At 44.3% G+C, this 13,262-nt stretch overlaps 1 protein-coding gene across 7 annotated transcripts in view; it reads right to left on the bottom strand.

The window, feature by feature from the left end:
* Nucleotides 1-13,262, bottom strand: part of CHFR (checkpoint with forkhead and ring finger domains) — an 893,929-nt gene that overhangs the window by 852,881 nt on the left and 27,786 nt on the right. The window contains exon 1 of one of the 7 annotated variants that reach the window (XM_069620004.1): nucleotides 11,696-12,046. The exons of the other annotated variants lie outside the window; for them this stretch is intronic. The gene's annotated coding sequence lies outside the window, so the exon portion shown is untranslated. Of the gene's footprint in view, nucleotides 1-11,695; nucleotides 12,047-13,262 lie in introns of those variants that run through there. 7 annotated transcript variants of the gene reach the window in all.

Raw genomic sequence — 13,262 nt, forward strand, 5'->3', positions numbered from 1 at the left:
TGGAGCCTTCCCGAGCAGAAGTCGCTTTATCGCTCTCTTAATTTCTTCAGCCGTGATTGGGGCGTCCATCGCATCCGCCTCATCATGGGAGAGTTTCAGGATTTCTACACCTTCTAAGTACCCCTCTATTTCTGTACCCCCGTTGTCCATCTCAGATTTATAGAAGTTCTCGTAAAAATCTTGCAAATGCCTCTGGGATTTCCCCCCCCCCCCGTTTGCACACTATGGGCATCACCTCCCTCATCTATGGTGGCGACTAACTTCTCAGCGCGCTGACCCCTCAACCTGGCGGCTAGGAGTGGGTCTGCCTTATCGCCTCTCTCATAATGTTTCTTTGAGAAACTGTAGTTTGCAAGCTACTTGTCCTTCCTCCAGGAGCCGGAGCTCCTCTCTCTTGCCCGGCTTCCAAGATTGTTACTGCCCTCCCAGCCATGGCGTTCTGCGCGGCGCTATCTAGATGGGCAATCCCTCTCCTAAATTATTTCCTACGAGAGCCCTTTCCCTCTTCTTTTTGGCCCCCTCCCTAATCAGGATCTTGCGCCATGTAGCCTTCCCTGCCCCCCACACCGTTCTGCGTGAAATCTCTCCCTTATGGTTTGCCTTGAAGTACTCCTTTATCTCAGTGTCCAGATCCGTCCAGAAGACGGGGTCCTTCCACAGTGTCTCATTACATCGCCACTTAGATCCCCTGTGTGGAAGGCCTGCCAGATTAAAGTCACCCATGACCATATCATGATCGGACCAGGAGATTTGCAGAATCACAGATGCGGTTGAGACCTCTACCAACCCCTGAGAAACAAATAGGTAGTCAATTCTGGTGACCGTGCGATGAGGTGCCGAATAGAAGGTGTAACCTGTCCCATTCAGATGGAAAAAAAAAAAAAATAAAAAAAATAAAATCGCCATATATCTCGTAGCCCATAGATTTCTATCATCTCAATCATCCCTACCCGGCCACCGTCGGCCGGTTTACATGTATCGGGGTTACCCGCTTGCCTGTCTAGGCTGGCGTTCACCCACAAGTTAAAGTCCCCACCCAATATTACATGTCCAGAGGCCTCCAGCATTATTTTCGGAACTGTTCTTTGTAGAAATCGAAACTGGCCAGTATTGGGGAAATAAACTGTTGCCAACTTAAAAGGTTATTTTGTTCACAACAGACACTACCAGAAGAGCCCTTCCTTCCACATCTGTCCACATGTTAGTAATTTCTGGCTTCAACCCTTTTCTAACGAGTATCCCCACACCCGGTTTCCAAAGGGGGCCCGAGCCCCAGTGTTCAATGTCTATTTTTGAATGTAGAATTGTCAGGTTCCCAGTCAGGTTTTCTTAGAATTCAAGCTGCTTCTTGTTTTCTGTGTTATGTGATGTTCCATCTTTAAATATCTTTTTATCAGAGGGAGATATTCCCAATCCAGCATGAAGGGAATGAAGCAGGGAACTGATTGGCTATCAAAGTTTTGCAAGGTGATTGGAAGTCAAGGTGACATGGGAGCAGTTAACAAGGTTCTAAACTGCCTTTCATTGTCCAACCTCCAACATGAAGGTCCTGCAGTATTCGGTTCTGAGTTTTTGGCCTAAGTTTCTTCTAATTAAATAATCTGGAGCAGGTGAAGAAGCAGGTTTGTTGACAGATCTTCGTGGGACAGGTAATGCGGAAGTTTGGTGGGAGCACACCGCTCTAGTTTAACTTAAAAGAGAGACGATCAGTTTATTTGTTGAATTTTCAGTCAAGTCAAGTAAAGGAACTGTTTCACTACAGTGCTGAAAATCTGTTGAAGTCATTTAGATAATTAGGAAATTATGAGTTTGTTTATGGACATTTCATCCTGGCATTGCTTCAGATAAAAGTTAACTCTCCAACAGGAAATACAACATTGATTTTAAAATTGTTTATTAGTTCCGTCAAATTGAGCTGCGACAGACTCTTACCTTTTAAACTGTTCTATTGATATTTATTTACTGCGATACGCATTGCAGCGGCAAGCAGAGTTACATTTAGTTAACCACTACTCACTTGCGCATGCCCGGAAATGAGTGTATTTCTGAGCATGCGCGGTCGTGTTGTGAACAATTATTCTCATTGCTACATCATAATAAGTTATATTTTACGGCGTCAAGTGATTTCTGGTCACCCGCTGTACACATGAGCAAGGGAGTAGCGTTAATTACACACATGCGCAGAAGCGTTTGAATATAAGAATTAGTGGAAATCTAACGCATGCGCAGTAGCGCTTAAAAGACTCCAGAAGAAGATTGCATACTCACAGTTGTGAAAGAGTATTATGACCTCATATATTTCTGGAAATTAAGATATATTCAGAAATCTATACTGGAAACAGTGCAACTTGAATTTTAGTATACATTTCAAAACGTTCTTTCTCTTTTCCTAAAGAAACTATTAAGAACTGTTTTCTTTGCAAATTGAGAATTCATTAAACTTGGAAAGTGAACTCTGAAGTGATTAGACAATTAATTAACTTAATAATTTCCTGGTTGCTTCCTTCTGGGTGGAATAAATGTGAAATACTCATCTGTCATAAGAATTGCAACAGAGGTCAGCTCAAGATCATTTCATGAAATATATTTGCACAAGAGTCATGGATTTAAGTAAACTCAAGTTCTATTGAATCCAGAAGTTATCTTTGGGCAGCATTCATTAACTGAAAACTGAAGAAAATTCTATTCTGGCCTTCCAGCTCATCAGGGAGGCTAAACAGGTATTCTAGTTTTCCAGTGGAGTAGTGTGGGAAACCCTATTCAGTGAGGAAGGTAATAATATAATTTGTTTTTATCCTCTGCAGGTACTCAACTACAAGAAGTGTGACCTGTGTCGTTTGTTTTCTCCACTTCCCCTTTCCCTTGGAGTTGTTAAGACTTCTGCTGTTTAATTCAGTAGTTGACTGCGGGCTCAGCAGCTTCTGCGGACCAAGATGCAGGACCGGACAAGAATCCTACGTTCTTCTCTGCGTGCATATTTGGTTTATTAGAGAAAGAGCATGTCTAACCCCGCTCTCCTAAATTCCCCGCACACCAGGAACCTTTTAATAAGGCGAGTTCTGCCCCTTGACGTTTAGCGTGCCCACCTTAAGCAGGTTACCTTTCTGAGGGCCTAGTTGTACCGCCATATGTTCCGCCATGTATGTGCAGCTTGTAAAATGAGCCCCAGCGACCATAACCTCAATACCCGGCATCCGTTACCCCACGATGCATATTCAAGGAGAAACCATGATTTGGGGCACAACCCTTTGTACCTGCAGACTCCCGTATCAGCACATTCCACGGCCAGTGAGACCCACTCGGGCGCCTATAATATCCTGTGGATGGAGCTGTGCCACTGTTCTCTGTATTGTGTGCGCACTTATCCCAATGATCACTGTCCTGGGGTCTCCCCCAGCGCGTCAACTGTGATCTTCTCCTGACTGCAGACGTGGTACTTCACTGGGGGTCCGCCAAACAGGTGTACTTGTGGACATATGTGTTTGGGCCAGTGCGCTGTTGCCTCCAGCCTTCACCAGTAGTGTTGGGGGACCAGTGTTTATGTTGATAGAAGAGTGTGGACCACTCTCCCTACCCTGCACAGGGATGCTGGTCGGACGTGTCCAGAAGCACGCCACAGCCGAGACAAGGGGGGGGCTGAGAGAAAGAGAAAGAGAGACACACACAAAGGAATCTGCCTTTCTTTTCTCACAGACGTTTCACTCTGTGTTGCTGCCGTACACATGTGTGCTGCAACGAGGTGCGTTGAAGACACTAGAGCTGGTACCTGAGACGGACCGGTGAGCGGGAACCGCTATGGCCTCACAGTTGGGGTTCCGAGTAAGCACTGGAATTCGTGAGGTAATCTTGACTCACCAATAGTTTTCCGGACTGCAGGGAGCAGAAATCGCAGGCGTTCCCAGGCGTATTCTTGATGATGGGCTCGACGGTTGCCTCTGTTCGTGTCGTTCCAGTATCCGGTCCGGAGATTGGAGGAGGGCAGGCCCGCTATCACGACTGCCGTGAGCTGCACCTCTGTTCCCCTCGCAGCGGGCATCGCCAGCCAGGGGATATCTACACCGGTAGTAGACTTGAAGGGGAGACAGGGGGCATCCGCTGGGTCTCCCACCAAGTCGGTCCACAGGACGGGCTCCTGAGGGTCCTCCAGGTCATACAGTCAGGCCGGGGCACACCTGGGGGGAGCACACCTCTGCTTGCAGTGTCCTGGGGGGAAGCAGCAGGACGTTTCACATACACACATTAAAGTGGACTTCCGATGCTCCGATTCCCAAATGGATGGAGAATGAGCAATCTCAATGCTCTCTCCTCATCCGCTCCAGGCCCAGACATGATCCTATGGTGGATTAAGGTTTGGGATGTGCTGGTGTTGGAGAAAGTGACTGCGGCAAGGGATTGGAAACTTCACCACCAATTTCAAGGTATTTGGTCCTCACTATTGGAACACAACTGTAAATACCCAGCTCTAACCTTCTGCCTGGCACAACTATACCTGGAATGTACATATATATGTTGGACCGTGTCGGGTACTGCACCTGAGATGTACCCTATTCAGTATTTTCACATAAGGCAAAAGTAGGAACGCCCTACTAACATCGTCCAACCCTAAAATACGAATCTAGGCGATGTTGCCCTATTTTCCTTGATCGTGTAGACGCGGGAAGGCCCATTCTTATGGTGGGGTCCTTCAACCATCTGAAGCAGCCTTCTTTCAATTTACATCAGAGCAGCCTTTGAGAAATATACTGCTCCCTGACCTTTTTGGCCCTGAAGAAAGTGATTCACGTTGCATTTTACCACTGAAACCGGTAGGCCTTCCCTCGGCCTAGGAATGAACAAGAAAAACTGGACAAAAGGCTGAGGAATTACCCTTTGATGACAAGCTTTAAAAGGGACATTGTAATCCTCATGATACTCCATATGTTGCTAGAAGCAGAGAACAAATAGAGCTCTGTGCTCTGTGCTAGTACAAGTAGGGGTTTCCAAAATCCGAGTACAGCTCGGACATTTGCCAGTGGTGCTTCTGATTAGACAAAGGAAGTCCCATCAGCACTTTTTTATTCACTATACTATGACACAGGAAAAAATAAAGTTGCCACCTTCCACTTGTCATAACAGTATACACATGTGGTAATAATTACAACATGCGTTTTTAGATCTTAATCCAATCTCTCCTGCACCAACCCAAGAAATTCTCAGTGCAAGGGCAACCTACTCTCTACAGCATACCGCCCCTGTGTGGATGATACATCAGCAAACTACTGGGTATAGGCAGCTAGGAGGACCCTAAAGAGCCCAACTAAGGGCAAATTAATTAAAACTAGTGTTTACATTATTTTCCGTTTGATTGCATTTCCTGAGTTTTGCTTTCTGTGGAAACGACTATACCTGGGCCCAGGAGTGCACAGGTGACCGGGGCAGCACTGGAGACTAGAACTTTCTGTGGGGGTTGGGGGCCGGCGAGAACGGGCTGTGAAATTGATAATTGGGAGGGCTTCCTTGGCAGTATTTCAACTGAGGCGGGAGGGGGGTTCTTTAGCTTTGATCTCACTTGTATTGTTTTCCTTCTCATGTTATGATGTCTTTATGTTATGCTCCAACCGTTAAAAAAAAATATATATATATTGTTTTTTTAAAACAGCAAGGCAAAGCTTGATTGGAGTCAGAGAGGATAGTCATCTAGTTAAACTATCCAAGCCAAAAGGGGGACGAATACTGCAGTAAGCCAGACCTGCACAAGGCTTGAAGCAAATGGGGCTGACAAAATGGAGCCAGTGAATAATACAAACAGCCAAAGAGATAGGCCCAATATGCCACAGCCATGTCAAGAATACCAGCCACATTCTGGACCATCTCCAGAAACCTATGGAGGAATGCAGGGCACCAATAGTATAGAGAGTTGAAAGAGTTCAGCCTACTAGAGATGATGGCCGTGCCTGCTGAAGATCATAGTACTAGAGGCAGAAATTAAAAATAGTAGCACAAGATAACAGCAAAAGTGACTAGCACTGAGCAGTGTTGATTTAGGGTACCAACGTAAGGGACCCAACACACTATAATGCAAGGGTCTTCCCCCGGGCATATGGGCTAAGTTCAGTCAATGTAGGAGGGCCTATGATTTCTTCTGTAGGTAGTTGGGTCCTCTTACCAGTAGGACCATTGTTTTGAGAGAGTTCAGCTTAAGCCGGTGCTTGCTCATCCATCCACTCATAGCAGTGCCACGCACCTTTAGAGACAAGGTTGAAGACTATCTCCATCTAGTCCGAGGAGTAATTGTTCATCATTCACATAAGGCAAAAATAGAGAGCCCAAAAGAATGGATTAATTAATTTATGTTTGGGGATTAGGCAATCACACAGCCCCATATACATAGACGTCCTTAAACCAAGATCAAGCTAAAATTCAGCAAACCAATGCAATCAAATCCAATCCAATCCCGCTATCCCAGAATTTGCTGTCCTAGCTCAGAGAGGAAATGTTATCTCCAGAAAGGAAAAAGGCTCTCTGACCCAAATGGAGTGACAGACGTTGTAGTCTTTTAATCTCCTCTTCTACAAATCCAGATAGCCCAATAAGTATATATGGTTTATGGTTACAAACACTACTATAACGAAGAGTGTTGGGATAGATTAGATCAACATCAAACGTAGTGTGCTCAGTGATTCAAACATACAACCCGTTTATTACAGACATATTTCTCAAATGTTAAGATCTGTGGGTGTTCCTAGGCTCCCAAAATGCTCTTTGTATTGAAAGCAGCAGGAACCTCACTGGGGTTATCTGTCCCTTCCCTTTCTCAGAGGGGTATTTTAAAAGAGTAAAATAAGAGGGTTCAAACGGCATCTCTAGTAATGATAACCCATCACCTCATAATTAATATGATAACTCTGAAAGGGATGATAGGGATAAACATTGTAAACATTTAAATAGAGCCGGTTTATGTTGGCAGTAGAATTAAAGAACGTCCTTTTTTCTTTAATAGTTTCATTGGCAGGGAAGACACACCAATTTTGTCTCTCAAAGTTCTTCCTTCTTGGAAAGTATTATGGTCAGATTAAAACCAAGGATCAGCTTCTTCTGTGAGCATACAGGGAATCCGCTGTATGCCACCCCAAGAACCAGCATCACAAAGCTTGAGGAGGTTCCCAGTCCCCTGGCTAACCCTGCCATTGGCCCACAGGCTCAGGCAGAGGACTGTCACAGGCACATACATACATACATATTGGAGGGTCAGAGGAGGTTGAAAGCCAATCAGGACAGCTAGACTATGTCAAGACTGCAAACCATACTTGATTGGTTTAACCAAGTTAGATGAGGAAGCAAACAATGAGATGTACTACGAAGCAGTGTGTGAAGAAGAAACTAAGGTAAATCCAAAGAAAGGATCCAAATAGGGGTTCTTTCCACATCCACATGAGCAGATCAGCGGCTCCCCGGACAAGTGAAAAGCTGCCAGAAGATCAGAGAGGAGAAATGCTGCTGCAGCAGAAGCAAACTGCTGATGGCCAGTACAAATTGAGAGAATGGTGGAACGCGCATGAATGCGAGGCCCGACAAGAGAGTCTGATGACAGTATCAGAAGACACTGTCCGAGGGAACCAGAGGGATTCCCAGCTGGAAATCTGACATGGAGACCATAAGCAGTGGCAGTAAGGGAAAGCAAGTGAAGGACAGATGTGTCGGAGGACTCGGAAGAGGGAGTACACCTGTACTTTGCCTTTGGAGCCTGCTGGTGAGAAGCTACCCAGGAGGAAACGTGTGAGGGGCACACAGCAACACAATGTGGTGAGTGGGTAATTTAATCTGGTGTTGAAAGTGAGCAGGTGAGAAATTATTAGAATCCCTGCTACATAGTCATACCGGAATCCAAAGAACAGACAAAAGGGACAAGCGAGAGTCCAAGCTGCAGTGTCAAACTGAAGAACAGTGGCAGAACTAAATTGTGCTGCATCCAGGAACCCAGACTAAAGGTTGCCAAATGCACAATCATCACAACTGGACATCGGTCAGAAAGGGACACAGCACTCCACCCTGAGAGGTTTACATACAGACAACAGTTCCACTTGAACATAATGGGAGAGAACTGAATTGCTTCCTCGAACCAGGCATTAAGTTGCCCAAGAACAAAACGGTGCCCACTGAAGCAGTGGGAAAAAGCAAATCCCTGTTGCACCCAGGAGCCTAAAGTGAAGATTCCCAAACAACATAAAAAATAAATGTTCATTGGATGAACTAATACACAGCAATGAACATCCCAACCATAATGCTACAAAAAGCATTTGCAATGACAACAGTTTGGGCATATGTGTAGGCATGGGAAAGGCACTTGCCAGGCACAGCCATAGTGGCATGAACTGGCCATTTATGTTAGCAGGTGCAAAATGATGCAAGTACCCTGGCCATCTAATAGCAGTGCCTAGCAAATGCTTAATACTTAAACACAAGCCAAAACTGTTGGCTTTGCCAATGCTTGTTTTTAACAGGAATTCAATGAAGGACAGGCATAGTGCTTATAAATCAAGTGGCTGAAGGCAGTTCCAAGACATTTTTATTACATCAGCAGAGGACCTATAACCCCAATTAAGTCATACACTCTCAGAAGACTGCTTTAAAATGAAAAGCACTGGCAGGCACACCGAGTGAAAAGTTTGATGGTATGGCTTGATTAAAGCAAGCAAGAGTTCTCATGAGGAGGTGTTTTGGGCGTGGAATGGCAGCAACTCAATGGGAATGGCCATAGAGATTAACATAGGCATAGGCCGTCAATGGGTGGGCAAATAACCAAACAACACGTACAAGTTGTGTGCCTCTCATATGCCATTTCTCCCAATCTGTACTCTAATGCAATCGTTTCGGCACCCAATAGCCCAAACTAAAAAGATAATTTCTGAATTGAATTTCCATTCTTCTTTTGCTTGAAAACATCAACTGGAACCGAAATGTCCTACAAGGAAATATAGGGAGCCGACATGGAAAGGACAGCAAGCTGAAGTAAATAACTGACAGCAGAGCCAAACAGTACATGGAGCTGCAAAGGAACAGGATAAGCTGGATCAAGTAAACCTTATTCTCACGGGAGTCTTAACTGGACAAGAGACGGAAGGAAAAGAACATGCAACTGGGAGAAGCCTTGGTCTGCAGGGACACTGCAGAACCCGCTGGATCCCCAAACGCTGCCAGAGCCTCCTGGAAGGAGACCGGTGCCTGGGGACCGGAGAGTCTGCCAAGAAGGAGACAAACAGGTACACTGGGCGCCGGGAGCTGTAAGAGGTTTTGGGAAGTGTATGGGTGAGCTAAGGAGCTGAAGAGAAAGGATATGGGGGCTACACCATACAAGAGACAGTTGTATATTTGACAAGAGAGCGAACCAAAATGGACACAACGCACCTGTGCGAGTCTGGGACCCGCACCAAAGAAAAAGAGGATCTGGGACCCTAAATTGACCAAGAGACAATTATATATTTGGAAGGGTCTGAGACCCTGAAGCAAGTGAGAAAGAATTGCAGAGTTGGTAGTAAGTGAACCAAGTAGAGGCAACACAACATTGTGAGCCTGGGTCTCACAATGGGACTCACACCCAAAGTCTGTGAAACCAAAGTCTAAAGCAAGGAGTGTCTGTGACCCAGATAAATAACACAGGAGATAGCCACGTGGTTAAAAAGGAAACCAAACAGGTTACATAAAGTATAGCAAGTCTGGGACCCACATGAGAGATTAAACAGAAGATGATCAGGAAAGACAGAAAGTAAAGAAATCCTAAACCGGGTAACAGAACGCGCCAAGCTGACAGGATACTGTGCAGCTGAGAAAAAGTTCCTACTGAGTTGTATCAGAGACGTCTAGGGGAAAGTATAACGCTAGCGTTGGGAACCGAGCATATCACGCTAGTATGAAATAGGAATTGTGAAAACAGAACGAATACAACCCTAAGGCTAGAACTTTGCATTTTGGAACATTATTTTTGCAGCACGGTTTATTACCAGCTACACTGAGAAAATGTTCTGTTTGAAAATACAAAGAACATTTTTTGCTTTGAGGGGAGATCAACCATGAACACTTATAATAGATTGTTAGTGTTAGGGACAGAAGTAGGTTTTTGCAACACAACATTGACAGACTTTTTAGTGTTAGACTTCCTGACAATCTCGTTGGTTTCTTTTGGAGGTAGGGCAACCCCTCTTTAGGGATCGAAAAACATTTTCCAACCCATTTATTATTAATAAAGGTCTTTATCCAAAATTCTACAAGCATTGTGCAGGGCTCAAAATCAAGGTTGGATAAGCAGGAGCTAATTGCAGTTTCTTGGTATCCAGCATTAAACAGTGACCAGGAGCTACCAATGGGAGCTACCAATGGGGAACAAGGAGCTAGCACATAGCGTACCTGCCAATATAACTTCCACATACCATGAAAACGTATACTTTTGCGCATTTATGACCCCTTATGCATTAACTGTCGTATAGATGTGTCTTAATGTTTATTTATAGAATTTCCAAATGTACAGAGTTAAATTCACATAGTTGTATATGTTCAGCATTTGTTGCCCTAGGGAGCCTAAAGCAGCTTGTGGAAGCTGTTGGCATCAAGCTAACCAGGTTCTTCTAAGATACAATCAGGCGCCAAGTAGCTCCTAGCTCCCCGGAATTTCGAACCCTATTGTGTCCGAACCTTACTTCTGCATGCTACACTCCAGTCCTTTCGTCAAGGGGATGGTGGTTTTCTGCAACAGTAATTTGTTTTACTCAGTTTGATGCCTTTCCGGTATTTTGGAGACTTGTCCTGTGGTGCTCAATCAAGTTCTCTCTACTCCTAAAAATGTGTTTGTCGCCAATGCTCAGTCAATTCATTATAATTTCTGATGGACGGATCCCTTTCAACATGCTCACTACTGAACTGATTGTCTGTCTGTACTACGATTCTTGAATATTACTAAAAAACTGGCAATACAGATTGGGCTCCTTTTCGTGGTGGCTATTAGGTGGTGCTTAGGAGCCACCTATAAAACAAAACTATTCATTGGAGACCAGCTACGGGGGAGAGGACACGTTGAGGGACACACAGCTTAAGAGTGTTTGGTTATTTAACCACTCATTCACTGTCCCATAGCCAGGCTAAAAACTAGGTCCATTCCAACCCACTACCTGCCCCTTCCCACATAAAACACATCCTCCAGGGATCTTTGACCTAGTGCGATCAACCAGTAAATTCAAACTTTGGCCTGCAAGTGTTATTTCCATGTGCTTTGCTGATAATTGACCCATAAGTTAGAGCTGTAAATTCATTCCTTATATAACAACATGTTTTAACTTTCAGCCACTTGATTAAAATCTGTAGCTTGCACCGAAATCCTGTTAAAACATGCACTGGCAAAACCAACAGTTTAGACTTTTGTACAGGTATTAGATAGGCATTTGCCAGGCACTTCTGTCATATGCCTAGGTAATCACAGCATTTCCCAGCTGTAGCTGTCTAATGGACTGGTAGTACCGTTATGGCAGTGTCTGGCAAATGTCTATCTCAAGCCTACACAAAAGCCCAAACTGTTGTGTTGGCCAATGCTTGTTACTTTTGCTGCAGATTCTGGAAAGACATGGTAAGGGAAACAATTTCATGTTGTAAGCTACTAGCCAGAAATAAAAAAAAAGTTGCTTGCCCCCCCTCAGTTCATCACACACACACGCCACAATTTCTTACTTACCAATAATCAATTAACACTAGCTAATCGCGAGTGGAAATTCACAGGTCTGTACAAGTGTCCGAAGTTCCCAAAGGACCAATCTTGGCCCATTCTCTTTAGACTCTATACCGATCTCAGCAAGCAGAAGTCCTCCTCTGGGCTTCTCTCTTCACTTCATGGTGAACCTCAAAATGTCTCTCTACCATCCGTCAGTGGGAGGTACTCCACTCCAAGTCTGCTAAACCGACATTATCGTTCTTACAGCTTCCAAAGTCTCACCCCTTCTCTTTTCTCCAGTTTGATTGCCTTCTGTACCCATTTCCCAAGGCTCGCAGTCACAGGCTTTTCAAACTCTCCCCTTTGCTGGTAGGTCTCATCCTCATTGCCAGAGTCTTACTTCCTCTTCAGCAACAGTTTCGTTTACAGCTCAAACTCCTCCTAATTGAAAGCACTGCAAAACTGGCTTAATCTGCTTACGTTGTTGCTTTATGCAAGACAAATAAGAACACACCCTTTGCATGTGCACGGTATGGGACCAGAACCCAGTGCTGTAAAACGGAGTGATGCCAGAGGGATGGCACAAGACTGACTCTGCTTTTTACATTCCCGGTTGCCTTAAGGCACGCACAGCACGGTGCATTTCCCACAGGTCATAGCATGAGGGTGTTTCTATGGCTACAACCTTTAACAGCAGCAAGTTGTTCGGTCATTTTTTCGAAAACTTATTTTGGAAACACCATTTTCTCAAAAACATTTTGCCAAATGTTTTTTTTCAAATGTATTTATTATTTTATTTTATATGCTTTTTTGGGGTTTCGTAAGTAAAAAAAAAGTGTTTAAAAAAATAAAAGGGGTTGGGTTAAACATTCGAAAAAAAAAAATTCAGCAAAATTGTGTCGAGAAAATGACATTCGAAAATATGCCATTCGAAAAAATCACTATAAACCCCCTACAGCTACATCAATCACTTTGCTAGAACCCTCATTGCCACCCTCATGCTCTGCAGGCAAAACAGCAGCTCCAGCTTCCTTGGGAGTCCTGGCTCCTACTCCTCCCCCCCCTCAAAGTACCTATCTTTGGGGAAGCATTGTTAAGCATGGATGGAACAATGGGTAGAAGAGAATCATATTTTAGCGGCTGTTTGATTGTGGTTCAAGACCGGGTTACGGACATCAGCACAAGCACCGAATCTGTCCCTTTCAGTGGCACATTCTCTTTATGTCAAAACGAGAATCTGTATTGTTAGCATTCATGCATCTCTCCACTGCATTTGACAAGGTAAATCGGTTAAAAATATGGGATAGACTAAGAAGATCCAATTGCTACAAGAATATACTAGCCCTAGAGAACATCCACAGAGACAGTCACCTGTGTAAGGAGAGGGGGAGAAGGACATACAATGTCTTTTTTAAGGCTTCCAGTTTTCCGTTTTTACCGATTTTTACACATAAATACAGATGGGAAGCAATCTGCTTTCTATCTGTATTTATTTATAAAAACTAAAGAAAAAAAAATCTACGGAAAAATAGGTATTTCTGTTAGGTTCTCTATGTTGTCACTCATACATCGCAGGCCATTCGCATTGCAG

The sequence above is a fragment of the Ambystoma mexicanum genome, chromosome 10, assembly GCF_040938575.1.
Source record: "Ambystoma mexicanum isolate Mex_15411 chromosome 10, UKY_AmexF1_1, whole genome shotgun sequence".
Taxonomy (NCBI): domain Eukaryota; kingdom Metazoa; phylum Chordata; class Amphibia; order Caudata; family Ambystomatidae; genus Ambystoma; species Ambystoma mexicanum.